Raw genomic sequence first — 14,533 nt, forward strand, 5'->3', positions numbered from 1 at the left:
GCAGTATTTGCAGCTCAATATCACAAGCAATTTTGGTAGCGGGCAAAATAGCTCTTTAATATGTTGCCAGTATTTAGCGTAAGATGTCATAAGTACTTATAATGGTCACTCAAATGTCACTTGGAGGTTTTCCCCTAGTGATATATCTCTGCTAGTTTTAACCGCTTGCCACCACTCTGTAAACCTCTGCTGTCACCACTCTGTAATCCCACTGCTGTCACCACTCTGTAAACCTCTTTTTAGTCCTTTATTTGTATGCCTTTTATATTGGCAGATGCAACGGTTTATGTAAATTCCAAAGATAGACGATAAACGTTGGTACATGGTCTTTATTAAATAACGTGAGAATACACATAGAGAAAATAAGGTAGCACAAGAACAACTAGCTACGACGAAGGCGAAAGATGGACTGCCTTTAGAAATGAACCAAGAATATAACTTTCCTGGAACGGAAGTTCCAGGCCTGGGACCGATCCCTTTCCCATGACTCGCTTTAGTCCCAAGAGCCCCCCCCCCCCTGGACCGCTATTGTTGACACATAAATGCCCAAATAACTAGGAAATGAGATACCCAGAAAAGCTTCTTGAATTGATGTTAAATACTTTACACTTGTAAGAATAGACACTTTTGCTAGTAATCATTACCAACCTAGACAAACACCAAGTTTGATACCCTGGAAAATTAATAGTTATATAGTAACTCAATATTTACAACCAAAACTGTATTAGATACTATTACACAATCTTATCAGAACAATTGTAAATATGGCCAACACATGTTTGTATCATTTTCATTTCAGACACTGTGAAGGTAATAAATATTGTCTCTTCCCTTTCCTCTCAACAATATAAGTAAGATTGCACACTGGATCACGTTTTTTTCTGTGACAAAAAAAAGAATCTTCCAGAGACATGCTTGTTTACCCTTCAATGTAATATTGTATAACATACATCCCATCAGGGAAGGTTGGTATGGCCACACCATACATAGATAAGAGTACCAGTGGCAGCAATCAAAAGATCAGTGGCATGTTAAGATCAGCAAAGATCAAACCATATCAGAGAGAATGCCTCAAATGTCAACAACTACCGGAATAGAAGAAGAAATCAGGGGGACAGAAGAAAAAGTGACTTGCAACAGACAAGTCCAATCTTAAACCTATCAGGGGCTTACAGAATTTGACTGATGCTAAGATCATCAGAGGTATGAAATCATGGAATTTATTACCCTCAAGTAAAGTCTCTGTAAGGAAACATGTTGTTATCTTCTGGGCACCATAAGCTTAGATGTCACTTGAATATATAACAAACAAGTAGGTCAGGAGTACACATCAAGCTCTTCCATACCATGAAAATAAAATTCTTGTCACAGTTGATTATGCAGAGTTTATTAGTTCACAGAAGTAACTAATACTATGGTGAAAACAGAGATAAACATCTCACAGCTAAGAATTTGGATTCTTCAGAATAGCCTTGCAAGAGATGAAAAGAAAAGGCTTGATATGTGGTTTACTCTTCAACACCAGTCAGAAAAAAGCTGCTTCAAGCAAGCCCAAATTTCACTCTGCTTACAGTACATGAACACATGTAAGATATCCAAAAGCAACTAAGGACAATCTACCAATCTGCACTCAAAAATACTAACAGTAGCCACACAAGATGAGAAAGTACAAAGTTGCTTGATACACACCAACAGCTTTATCTTGGACAAAGAGGACAAGTAATAAAACATATGCAGTTTCAACATGCAGCAAAATGCTTTGCAAACCGCCATTTTGCACGGCACAATAAAGACAATTAAATTAAAACTGCAACCTTTAAAGTATTTAATAAGCTTGCTTAATTTCTTTATTTTCAATTATAAATCTCAAAAATGAAAATTTTGGATTGCAAAGTTAACATATAAACAAATATTTTGTGTCAGCAAACAGTAAGTAAGGAATAATTTGGTGGTAATGAGTGTCCAAGTCTTAGCCCAATATTAACAAAAACACTAAACAAGAAATATTGATAGCAATTAATACATTAGCAAAATAAAGAATTGGCTCTTTATGCGACTCTAAATATATATAAAATTCGTTAAGAGCAATGTTAGCCATAAAATGTACAACCCTGAGAAAATTTGCCTGATTTTTGAAAAAGAGGAAAACACAATCATAAGATTGAGGGATCTAAAAAGAAAATATACTTTCCGATTCAGCATATCAGACAACTCTACTGTAGTAATTCTAAGCTCTTATCTACCAAAATGTTGAAATTTTTTATTTTGTTTACCAGAAGGAAGACTCCAGATTTATGTTTGTTTTGTTTGCTTGTTGTTTTCTTTCCAGGGATAACTGCCTCAAAATAATAGTCCTAGAGGATCAGGAAAGAGTTCACTCAAACAAAAACTAAAAATTCTAGTGCCCTTTTTAAGTGACCAAAAAAGAGTGAGGCAATAAGCCCTCCTCCCAAGCCTCCTTCTCCCCTAAAGATACTCAATCAAAATTTTAAGACATCCATTTTTTTCAGCATAGTTGAAAGGTCCAACAATTATACTTCTAGGGAGGATATGACCACTTACAATCCCTGGCAAAAGGGCTCTAAGTTATACAGTTTGCCCATTGTTTACATGTAGTGTTTATTATTTGGAAATATATGGACATTTTTTTGGGTTTTTTTCTATGGGGTTTGCAAAGTGGAGAATTTTCCATGAAGAGGAAACTTTCCACGGCAGATTTCCAGGGAAATTTTAGACAAGGGAATTTATGAGAGAAATTTGCAAAAAAAAAGTTTTTTTCAATTAAAAGTAAGGAACAACCTTAAAATGAACAGAAATTGCTCTTTATGCTAAAGTTGACTTTTTGTCCTGCTGCTTTAACAATGACAGATGAAACAGAAGGCCTATTTAATTGGAATAAAAAGCATCTTTAAAGTACTAAGAAACTTTAGCATAATGAACACAGGATTGGAGAGGGGCAACACCCCTCATATGTGAAATAATTTCTGTTCTTTTTAAGTTTTAATGTTGTTCCTTACTTTTAGCTGAAAAACTTGTTCTTTTTTATCTAATTTCAGACAAAAGCTGAGATAGAACTGTGCTGTTAGGATATATTCAATTGAAGAAAGACATTACCATTCATGTAAAACAAACGTATGTTTTTACATGGATGGGAGTTGAACAGCAGTTCAGCTGCAGCCCTAAAAAGGCAGAAAAATTACACTTACAATCAACCAGCCAACAATGTTAAGCCTCTTTTTTGACACAGCAAACAAGAGTGATACTGTGAGTATGTAAAAATCTATGCAGATGACACAAAACTCTATAGGAAGTTCATATCATATCAAGATGTAATGACACTACAAAAAGACAATAGCACCTTAACTGAGAACCTCCAATGCCTAGGTCTCAACTTCAATGCATCAAAAACCAAGGTCCTGTGGACAGGGAAGAAAAATGCTGCTTTTGTACCCCAACTAACAATAAACAACAAAGCAGGCTGCAGAATACCACTGACACTTGCTGACTCTGAAAGAGATCTCAGCAATATTGTTGATTTGCAGCTAAAATTTCATGGGCACGCCTAGAAAACTATTTACAAAGTATCACAGCTCATCAGGCTGATCAGACAAAGTTTCAAGCACTTGGACAGCCATACTTTTCTAAAACTCTGCAAGGGGATAGTCAGACCTACAATAGAGTAAGGGAACATGATTTGGGGACCCCACTATAAAACAGACTTGGCCACCCTGGAAAGGATCCAAAGACATGCCACCAAACTTCTTCCTGGTTTGAAATACTTAAGCTATGAAGAATGACTATTCAAACTGAATATACCCACTGTGGAACATACAAAAATGAGAGGAGACCAGATACAGCTGTAGAAAGTAAATCACAATCTGGAGAAACAGTCTTTCCAGAAGTATTTCCACCCTTTAAAAATAAATACCACAAGAGGACACAAGTCAATACAGCCAATAACAGTGAATAGATCAAGGGCCAGTTTCTGGAGTGTCCAAGCAATGGCTGACTGGAACTCATTCCCAGAAATAGTTGTGAAATCTCAAACCTTAAATAGTTACAAAAATAGCCTGGATTGATTTTGGAGAGAGCATTTTTACATACATGACTCATAGACTAGTGTAAGGAAGACCCTTACCCTATGTTTAAATTGCAGAATTCAGATAGCCATTGACTCACAGAAACACAACTTTGATTAGATAACTGACAGCCATCTAGAAAGTGCTGAAACAGGGACATGTCTCCAATGGCACTGAGGATCCTTCTTCTTCTTCTATTTTTTACAGGATCCTTCTTCTTCTTCTTCTATCCTGATAATTGATCCTGTTAATTAATCCAGTAAGTTCTTCTTCTTCTTCTATTTAACAGCAGGCGGGCTTTTCAGTAAAACTATTTAGCCCTTTTCCTTCTGCTTCACTCTGTGGGCTACAGAGCTACTGGCTTGATTGCCTCATATTTATTAGATATATTCAGATATCTTTCAGCAGATCTTTCGACTCTAGGAGTTCAAATATAAGATGATAGATGTCGATTTCTATGCTCTGTGTGCAGGTATAGTTGGCTAGGCTCTTGACTGATAGTGGGATTTTGTGGTGTTTGAAGTATTTTAACAGTTTAGAAAGCAAGGTATGTTGTGCAAACGTCAGCATATTACATTCAAATAGGCAATGGTCAATTGTTTCATTATTCATATTACAATGCCTGCAAAGAGGGGACAGGGGAATTGAACCACTTGAATTAGAAATCTTATATGAGAATGCAAGGAAATTTAGTCCATTTGTTCCAGAACGAATTCTATGATAAATTTTAGAAAGATACTTATTGGGAAATTGGGAAAGGATAGGATTAATCTTATTAAAATTAATATATGATAGACTCCATCGTTAAATATCTCTAATTGGGATTCGTCTCCCACTTGGCTGGTCAATATTTATAGCATTTTTTGCTATTTCATCAACATGATGATTACCACTTATGCCACAGTGGCTAGGAATGTACTGAAAGTAAGTGTTTATGCCACTTGAAGCAAGATTATCAATAATACTGAGACAATGATAAATGTCAATGTCCAACTTATATTGAGGAGCTGAGGCCAGCAACTCAAGGCTTGATAAAGAGTCGGAATAGATGATAATATTATTCAATTTTTCAATCAAAGATTGGTTTTGCTTAAGGTGTTCTAATGCCATGATTATGGCATTTAACTCAGCAGACATTATAGATAAATTATTAAATAATCTCTAACCCATTGCAATTTTCAGGTGAGGAAGGAAAACACCACTTGCAACCTTCTCATTCATTTTTGACCCATCAACAAACATTTGGAAGTAATTTTTATAGGTAATTGTATTAAGTTCTGCAAATTTTTTCTGAACAAAAGCAATGGGGGTTAAATCTTTATTCCATTTTGAAAATTCAGTATTTATTATGGGAAATGACCAATTCCATGGAGGGGATTGGGGGAAAGTAGGTGCAATAGACTTTGCTGGTACAGGGAACTTCTTTTGAATATTGGCATACTCATCTGCAATACCTCTATACATGGCTGGATTTCTTAACCAATTATGTAATGTGTGTGAGCTATTTGATTCAATTTTTGTAAGATGTTTTATCAAGAGAAAGCTACGTCTATCTTTTATTGTTGTTAATCCACTCTCCATAAGCAGAAACTTGGTGCTTGTGGGTTTCCTAAGACCAAATATGAGACGTATTATATCATTTTGTGTTGTTTCAATTTTTTGCATCTGTGTCTTTGCACATGCACCATAGACAATGAGCCCATAGTCAATATGGGGTCTTATATGTGATTTATAAAACTGGAGTAAGGTTTTCTCCTTACAACCCCAGGGTGTGGAAAGAAGTCTTTTTAGTATATTTGCTTTTCTATAACATTTTTTTATTGTGTTTGAAATGTGGAGGTGGAAATTAAGTTTTTGGTCAAGCATGAGACCTAGGTAATTAATATTATTATCTTCTGGAATAGTTGTTTTATTTAGAGTTAGTTTTGCATTAATATGGTTTCGCTTCCGGTGAAATTGAATTATTTTTGACTTGGTGGGTGCAATGGGTAAATCTGAATGTTGAGAGGATTTTTCAAACTGGAAAAGTGACTTTTGCAGATTTGACTGTGCTATCTGAAAGGTGTTGCCAGATGACCATAGCACCAGATCATCAGCATATTGTAGATTCGTGTGGGGTAGGTTCATGTCCCAGAGATATAGGGCAAATAGGAGGCAACTGAGGTCTTTTGGGGTGAAGAGGCTGAACCAACACAAACAATGAAACTTCGCACTTCTATGAAGGATTTAATAAAGGATACTAGCTTGGGAGGTACTCCAAGGTTTGCAAGTTTATCTAAAAGGATTTGGTGGTTCACATTGTCATATGCTCCTTCAAAATCAAGGAAAGTTGCCACTAGGATATTATTATTTGAGAAAGATTCATTTATTGCATTTGTTAGCAAAATGAAAGCATCTGTTGAGGAGTGGTATTTCCTGAATCCAGTTTGAGTGTGTGGGATCATGTTATTTTTCTCAACAAACCAGAGGAGTCTGTCATAAATCATTTTCTCCATTATTTTCCCCATCACAGGTGTAATCATTATGGGCCTATAAGACTCAGGGTTATCTTTTGGTTTATTTTTCTTTAGGATTGGTAGGAGGGACGAACATTTCCATATATTGGGGAACCTAGAGGATGCCCAAGCGTGATTATAACAATTTAGCAGTTCTTGTTTGTATGAAGGTGTGAGATTCTTTATCCATGTAGGGTGTATATTGTCATAGCTGCTGCTAGTTTTGGACCTAATATGATGTATTGCATTATTCAATTCCTGGATTGAAAATGGATTAGTTATGTACTCGGATCCTGGGCGTGGTTGGTAACTAGGGTTCATAGGAATTGTGGACAGATTGCTTTGATTGTTTGATGTTAGCTTATTAACAAAAAGAGTTGCAAATAGGTTAGCCTTTTCAATATCATTGTCATAATGGGTATTATTATGTATAAGCTCATACAGGAGTGGGTTGGGAGAAGTCTTTTTCCCACATATGTGGCTTATGACTTTATGTATAATTGGCTCATGCATTTCTCTGGAGAGATTATTTGCAAAATTATTCAAATATTTATATTTAGCATATATTATAGTCCTTTTTAGATTAGATTCTGCTTGTGATTTTTTTAAATATGTAATAGGTGTTGGTTTTTTTATGAATTCTGTCCTAGCTGCCTTTTTTATCTTCCATTTATTTAGGCACTCATTTGTCCACCATGCTTTAGGAATTTGTTTAGGGAATGTTTTCTTAGGTGTTGTCCTGGGGATAGCATGATTAGCTGTATTTATTAGTAAAGATGTCAAGGCTTCAGCATGTGTGTCAACTGTTGTGTTAGAAATGCATGAACTTTGGGTGAAACTTGTAATTTCATCATTTAGCTTATTTTGGAAAATAGACCAATTTGCTTTAGTGTTGATCTATTTGGAGGTATGAGATGAAGTTTCAGCAGGTTCATTTAGGGAGCAAACTATAGCAAAGTGGTCTGTACACAGACTATCAATTTTATTTATGTAAATTTTGTTCAAAAAATTTAAAGACACAATTTGTAGGTCAATTGTTGAGAATTTGGCACTTTTGGGGTTAAAATATGTATTTAGGTTTGGAGGGGTAGCAACAGCTAATTCATTATTATTTGAAGTCATATGCTCAATAAATTTACCAGCTTTATTTGCTGGTTTATTCCCCCACAAAAGGCTGTGGGCATTGAAATCACCACAAATAATGATGTTTTTTAACATATTAGAATTATTTATATAATTAAAGAAATCCTTGGCATCTGAAGTTTGGCCATTAGGGTTATAAAAGCTTATTATGTAGGTTTTTAAATTATTCAGCCAAACACTTATACCAATTACATCAACATCATTTTCAAAATCTGGAAAATTGATGCCACAAAATTTTATATTATTATTAACTAATAAAGCTACACCACCTCCTTTTCTCTCTGAAGATCTATCCTTTCTCAGGATAGTGTATCCCAGAGACTTAATTTGTTGATAAGTTAAAGCCAACCTTGTGATTTATGTTCTTTTTCTTCCTCACAGTAAAGCTAAAACAGGTTCTATCTTTTAACTTATTCAAGTAATGATATTCTATATTGCTCTTGCTCAATTTAATTTCCACTTTCTTCTTTTCTTTCTTTGTCCAAAGAAAAAGGTATAATTTAATAAAATTCAATACTGTTCTTTCTCAATTCAGTTCCATTTTTTTCTTGTCTTTTCTTTCTATACATCTTTCCTGTTCCCAAGACAGACTCATAATTTTATGAAATTCTATATTGCTCTTTCTCAAATCAGTTTCCACCTGTATTTTCTTTTTACACATGTTTTTTTCATGGTTGTTAGTTTTTTGCAGTTGAAAAGGTTTGGAAGAAAAGAAAGATAAGTTTCCATACCCAGATTAGAATATTAGAAACTACAACAATAAAAGTGGTCAAGCATGGTTCTGGAACATGGGCACTCAAAAAGATGGAGGAGGATTTGTTAGATATTTTCCAAAGGTATTGTCTATGGATTATTTTGGGTCTGACTGACTATATTTCAAACAGTAAGTTGTGCAAAAAATACAGTTCTTTCCTGATTTATAAGGCTATAATGGAAAAAGGATTGAGATAGCCAGGACATATTCTACAAATGAAGGAAGACAGATAGTCAAAGATCATCCTTTTTGGCCAACCATCTAGGGCAAAATAAAAACAGGGTCTCCCTGAATGGGGTCAGAGAAGGTGATAATCTCTGACCCCATTGATATTGGAAGGATTTAATGGAAATTGGAACTTCTTGGGAGGAAGTAAAGAGGGAGAATTTGAACATATTGGGATGGAGGAAAAGCATACATAGCTGTGTTGGGTGCTGGTGGCAGCTTGGTGCTGCAGTGGGTAGTTGGTAGTAATTATGGTATTTTAAACTGACATATTGCAAACATGGATTATTTCTTATTGGCTCAAGATACCAAAGAAAGCAAATTAAAAAAATAAAACAAAAAAACAAGCAAATCTGTCTATATAGCTTAGCTTAAGTTATAAGAAGCCCGGTTAAATGGAGGGGGGGCGGACTCAGATGTGTCTGTGGCAACAGATTATTAGGCTTCAACTGGCAATAGCATTGAATAGAAAATCAAATGGTATATTTTATTAGCTAAACTTTTAGTGGTTGGCCATTTCCAAAGGAAAAATTCTATTGGATTCCTTAAAAGTAGACTAGTACCATTAGCATACCTATTTTATGCTCTTTTCAAATACTATGGTTACTTTTCTAATAATACCCCCTCCCCTTCTATGGTCCTAGACATAGCCCTATGATATATAAAAACTCAAAGAAAAAGTACAACAATGAAGTTACTACTTCATAATGCACAGCATGTTTCAAGGTAAGTTCTAGTAGAGGGACTTTTTGCTATCTTTGGAAGCAGTTGAGTTAGGCAAATTAAACTTTCAGGAATGAATCCAGGACATAAAACACTGAAGAACATGTCATTAAGCTACTATCTTCATAAATTTATTTATTTCTAGTGCTTATATTTTTTTTTACAAAAAAAGGGACTGTATATCTTAATTTTGGGTTTTCAGTCTCTTTCTTATTGTCTAGTTTTCATAATGCAATTTATTTCAATTGAATTTTAAGCCATATCAGGGTTTTTTCCTAAACTACAAGATAACTCTTCAAATCTTTAGAATATAAATAGGGATTCATCAAGGTATTAATGCAGTGGTTGGCCCCCTCAGAAAAAACATTAAAATTCTGAATACACCTTAAAACAAACTCTAAAATAGACATTGTAAAAGCATTTTACTTTACCTTACCCCCCTCCCCCAATGGTCAAATATATAGCTTAAAATAGATACTCTCCATGACTTTGTTGATGTTGAATGTATTTAAAGAAAAAAATATGTAAGAAATTTAATAATTTGCACTAGGCTATATATTTGAACCTTGGGGGGGGGGGGGTCTATAAAGTAAACTAAACTGGGCCCTATTTAGGATTGAGCAAGTATTGTATAATTTTTATAAGCTGCTTTATGTATGCATAATGTTTCTTTTCAGAAGACTAACCACTACACTAGTACCTTGAGGAATAGCAGGCTTAAAACATTTTACTTGTGGCTTATTTGCATGGTTTGTCTATATTTCAGGGTTAACTTTTATAGCATTAAGTCATCAAAGGTGAGTGCATTTTAAAGGGAAAAGGCCAGAAGGCAGATATTTCAGAACACTTTCCCAATGGATCATGAATGTTTCTTCTACTGTCCTTGACTAGGGCCTGCTTTCATGGTAGACAAAAGCCCTTTACCTACAATTTTGCCTGTTTCTCTTAATCAAATTTATCTTTACTTTCATTATTACTTACATTTTAAATAATATTTTATTTTAAACAGTTCTATTCCACCACTCAGAAAGAATGCTTTTTAATGGATAGAAGTCTAGAATTGGGGCTGTTGAGAAGGAAACATGTTATGAAAACAATCCTCACTTCATAACTTGGAGAATAATAGTAATTATCACATTTTTACTGCAGCTCCACTATACTTTACCCCTCCCCCCTAATGTGCAAATATATAGCCCAAATTATGTATTTCCTAAATTTTTTCTGGTTGTTGACTTCATCACAATTGATTCAATTTACAAGTACATGGGTTGAAACAAGAGTGATAAATGACATAATGAATGGGAAATGCACAATTTTAGGCAAATTTTTAGCTGACAGCACAATTTAGCTAGGATGAAAGTGAATACATCACTTGATGATTTTTTATCCTTTCATTATCCAGTAAACACTTCTAGGATAAATGACATTTTGGGCCATTAAAGTGCTCAAAACAGCCTACAGTAACCAAAAGTTTAAAAATGTGTTTCTACAAAACTGTCTGGTGAGAATACTGCCATTTATAGCTGATTCAGCAGTGCTAATTACAGTAATTATTATTTTCATTAGTCTTATTAGTAAAATGTTATTATGATAACAAATTTGCTGACATTTTTTTTTACCAGAGCTAGAAACCTGTCAAAAATGACATCAGTTTTGCTGTGAGGTCATTTTTGATGGTTTTCAAGATTTTTAAAATAAATTTGTGCAAATTGTTTTCAAAATAACATTTTACCATTAAGACTAATGAAAATAATAATTACTACTCCTGAATCAGCTACAGATGACAATTTTTTCTCAAAAGACAGTTTTGTTCTTAGAAATATCGTTTTTAAACCTTTGGTTACTATGGGCATTGGCAAATATCTTGATTAACAGAGTATTCAGATAGCTAATAAACAAACTTACCCATAGAATCAAAATTTTGTCCTGAATGTAAATTATAATAATAATCTTTATTCATTCCCTTTATCACACTGCAATAACATGGATATCATCAATTTAAGCAGAAAAAAAAGAAAAGCACAAAAAGACACAACACCAAGAAAAACACAAATGATGAATCATCACCTCTACTTCAGGACACTCTTGTTGTAACATCTGAAATAGTAGGGCACAAAGAATTTTATATATCTTGTTATCAAGTGTGTAGGTGGGCATTCCAACAGTTTTTTTTCCCTCTTCCAGAGTTCCCAACCTTGTTTTGTGTGTGTGGGTCTCTGAAGTAAATGGAGGAAAGATATCTTGGTATGTTGAGGACTTCAGAAATATGAAATTTGTTGCCATTACAAATTCCATTTTTAACCCTTTACAAACCTTCAATGATGATACCATTATCTCTTATTTTAGATACCAATTATATACTTGTGTTAACATCAATCTGGCTAAAACTGGTTTACTGTCAATTGTATCAACAGTGACAAAATCAAGAATTAATAAATGCATAGGAAATATATAACATGGGCTATATATTTGGGTAAGATACCTTTGTTAGCATCACTCTTGTTAAAACAAGTTTACCTGTAAATTAAACAGTGACAAAAGTAATAAGGTTAGAGAGGTTAGGTTGAAATTGTATTTTCAACAAATGCAATTAGACTATTGTATTTAGAATGAGCATAAAAAAGGCATCAAGCAATATGTTCCCTTTATTGGTAGGTCAGAAATGTGGACTGATCAATATTTTACCCCTAATTTAAGGTATATATTTGCACATTGAAGGGGGGGTAAAGTATACTATAATGGAAGTGTAGTCAAAATGTGTTGAACAAGATTGTTCTGCATAAAATGAAGTAGGTTAGCTTGCCTCAATTACATCCCTGCCCTTTGCATGCACCACATGTTGCTAGCCTACTAGCCTATTGATTGAATGATTTAGTGAGAACTTTGGACAACTTGCCATGGCAGCCTCTGGGCTGCTTGTGGTGTGGTGGAAAGTTGCAAAGAATTGTTCTTTTAACATATTTCTTAATAAACAGCCAAATTCTAGACATATAGCCTACTTAATAGGTAAAGAATGCAAGAAAACATATTTATGAGCTAGAAAATAGCCTGAGGTGTCAAAATGAAAGCAGTAGGCCTACCTGTAAATTCACTGTAGGTAGTTTAAATGGCTGGTCTCAGCAAAAATTCAATTTTGATCAATATCTGAAAAAACATTAGCCCAGGAAAACCCTTGTTCAGCCTATGCTATGTTAGGATAGCCTGCCACTTAAACTGGGTAGGCCTAGTGACTCAGTAGCCTACCTCACATTATCCCATACTTTGAAATAACACCCACGATCTTTAAAATAGACTATAAGTCAGATAACTGTGAATAAGTAAACCCCACGTCCAACATGTTAACTAGCCTACTTACAAATGAGCCAGAACAAAAGTTTTTGAATCATTAGGCTATGGTAATAATAATGATGAAGCGTCATCTTTTGAAGAAGTGAAGACTGTTGCTTTTTATGCGGGGCTCCCACGGCGTCCATAAAGTTAATGAATTATTCCGCAAAGTTACACACCCTAAAGTTCGTCACGCTCACACATAAATTTTACCTTTATGCCTTTATGGAAATTTTTGAAGCAACTAATTTGAATTATTCACACGTTCATTATTGAATATATCTGACATTATTTTTTGATAACTTTTTCAATTTAATAAGTTAGTTCTAAGTTAGATGTTGTTTTTACTTTAAAATTTACTAAAGAAGGCTCACAGATAAAAATGAGGACACAATTCTTGACACATTACTTCACTTATTTCCTTGAATGCATTTTCAACACAAATTCTGTCCTTATGTTCCCTTTGTATGGGACTGTATATTAAAGGTTTATTTCTCACCAGTGAAATAAGCAAGTCTTCTGCTTCAATGTTCCAAATAACAATGTTCCACAGATTAGAGAAAAAAGTTCAAGACTGGCTATCTAATTAGTCTCTTTTAGCTGAATTGAAATTTCCTAAAGCCTTCTCCTATTGGCTAAACTTTCCGGACCTTATTGAAAAAGTTAAATAAAGTTTAACTTCTTTCCGACAACCATAAAGTCAATAAAGTTATAAGAGGAAAACGGTTTTTTAACTTTATGGACAGCTTTATTAACTTTATTGACACCGTGGGAGCCCCGCTTTATTGGTATTTTAACAACCCAGCTAAAAAGCTTGCTTTTCAACTAGACCCCGAAGCCGCGCCGAAAATCGGCGGCGCGCCGCCGAAAAAAACGGCGGCGCGCCGCCGAACTTGCATCAGCGCGCTGACGCCGCCGCTGATTCTATCGGCAGCGGCGTCACTAATACGCCGCCGTTTTTTTTTTCTCTCTTTTGTGAAGATCAAGCGCGATCTCCGGGCGTCAACCGTCATCCTGGCTAGTCTGTGTCTTAAGGATAAATACTGTCATCTTGGTCTCGCCATGTATATTGGTTCGCAGAAAGGAGAAAAAGAAATTTTTCTTGAAATCAAAATTCTACCTTCCACTTTAAAATTCTGTTCATTTTTCTTTCTGATTTTTCGGATGAAAAGAGGTAGGTAAAAGAGCATTAGGCAATTCAGGATGTTGTCATAGGCAGCGCAATCGAGCTATCAAAGTAAAGAACAATGTTGGCACAATGTATTTTTTTTTTTTTCCATACCAGGGCAATTCGTATCGAAGGAGTTGTCGTAGAAACTTCAAAAAGGGCTCATTTGATTGTAAATTGGAATAACTATTGCCCCTTTATATAGTCGAAAGTGATTAGAAGGCAGCTAACATCCCTTCCACGCCCACCCTTTCCCCAAACACATCCAATCAAAATTTTAAGATAGCCATTTTGTTCAGAGTAACTGATTTCCAGAGAGAAAATATGTTTTTGAGGAGGTTACTCCCCCACAACCCTTAGGGCAAGGGTTTTCTAGTTATGCCCTGGATGTATATAAGAACGATGTTGGCACAATGTATTATTTATTATTTTTTCCTTTAGACCAGGGCACTTCATATCGAAGAAGTTGTCGTAGAAATTTCGAAAAGGGCTCATGCAATTAGAGATTGGAGGGGCTTTTGCCCTTTTTAATAGTCGAAAATGATTGGAAGGCAACTAACACCCCTTCCACGCCCACCATTTCCCGAAACACATACAATCAAAATTTTGAGATAGCCAT

The 14,533-nt window shown here is 34.9% G+C and overlaps 1 protein-coding gene across 2 annotated transcripts in view; it reads right to left on the bottom strand.

The window, feature by feature from the left end:
* Positions 1-12,881, bottom strand: part of mael (germ-plasm component protein maelstrom) — an 82,499-nt gene extending 69,618 nt beyond the window's left edge. The window contains exon 1 of one of the 2 annotated variants that reach the window (XM_089108457.1): positions 12,775-12,881. The gene's annotated coding sequence lies outside the window, so the exon portion shown is untranslated. Of the gene's footprint in view, positions 1-12,499; positions 12,688-12,774 lie in introns of those variants that run through there. The other variant, XM_089108458.1, reaches the window with a different exon arrangement.
* Between the last annotated feature and the right edge of the window lie 1,652 nt (positions 12,882-14,533).

Source organism: Artemia sp. Qi Xiang Cuo, chromosome 3, assembly GCF_049724085.1.
Source record: "Artemia sp. Qi Xiang Cuo chromosome 3, ASM4972408v1, whole genome shotgun sequence".
NCBI classification, from domain to species: Eukaryota; Metazoa; Arthropoda; class Branchiopoda; order Anostraca; family Artemiidae; genus Artemia; species Artemia sp. Qi Xiang Cuo.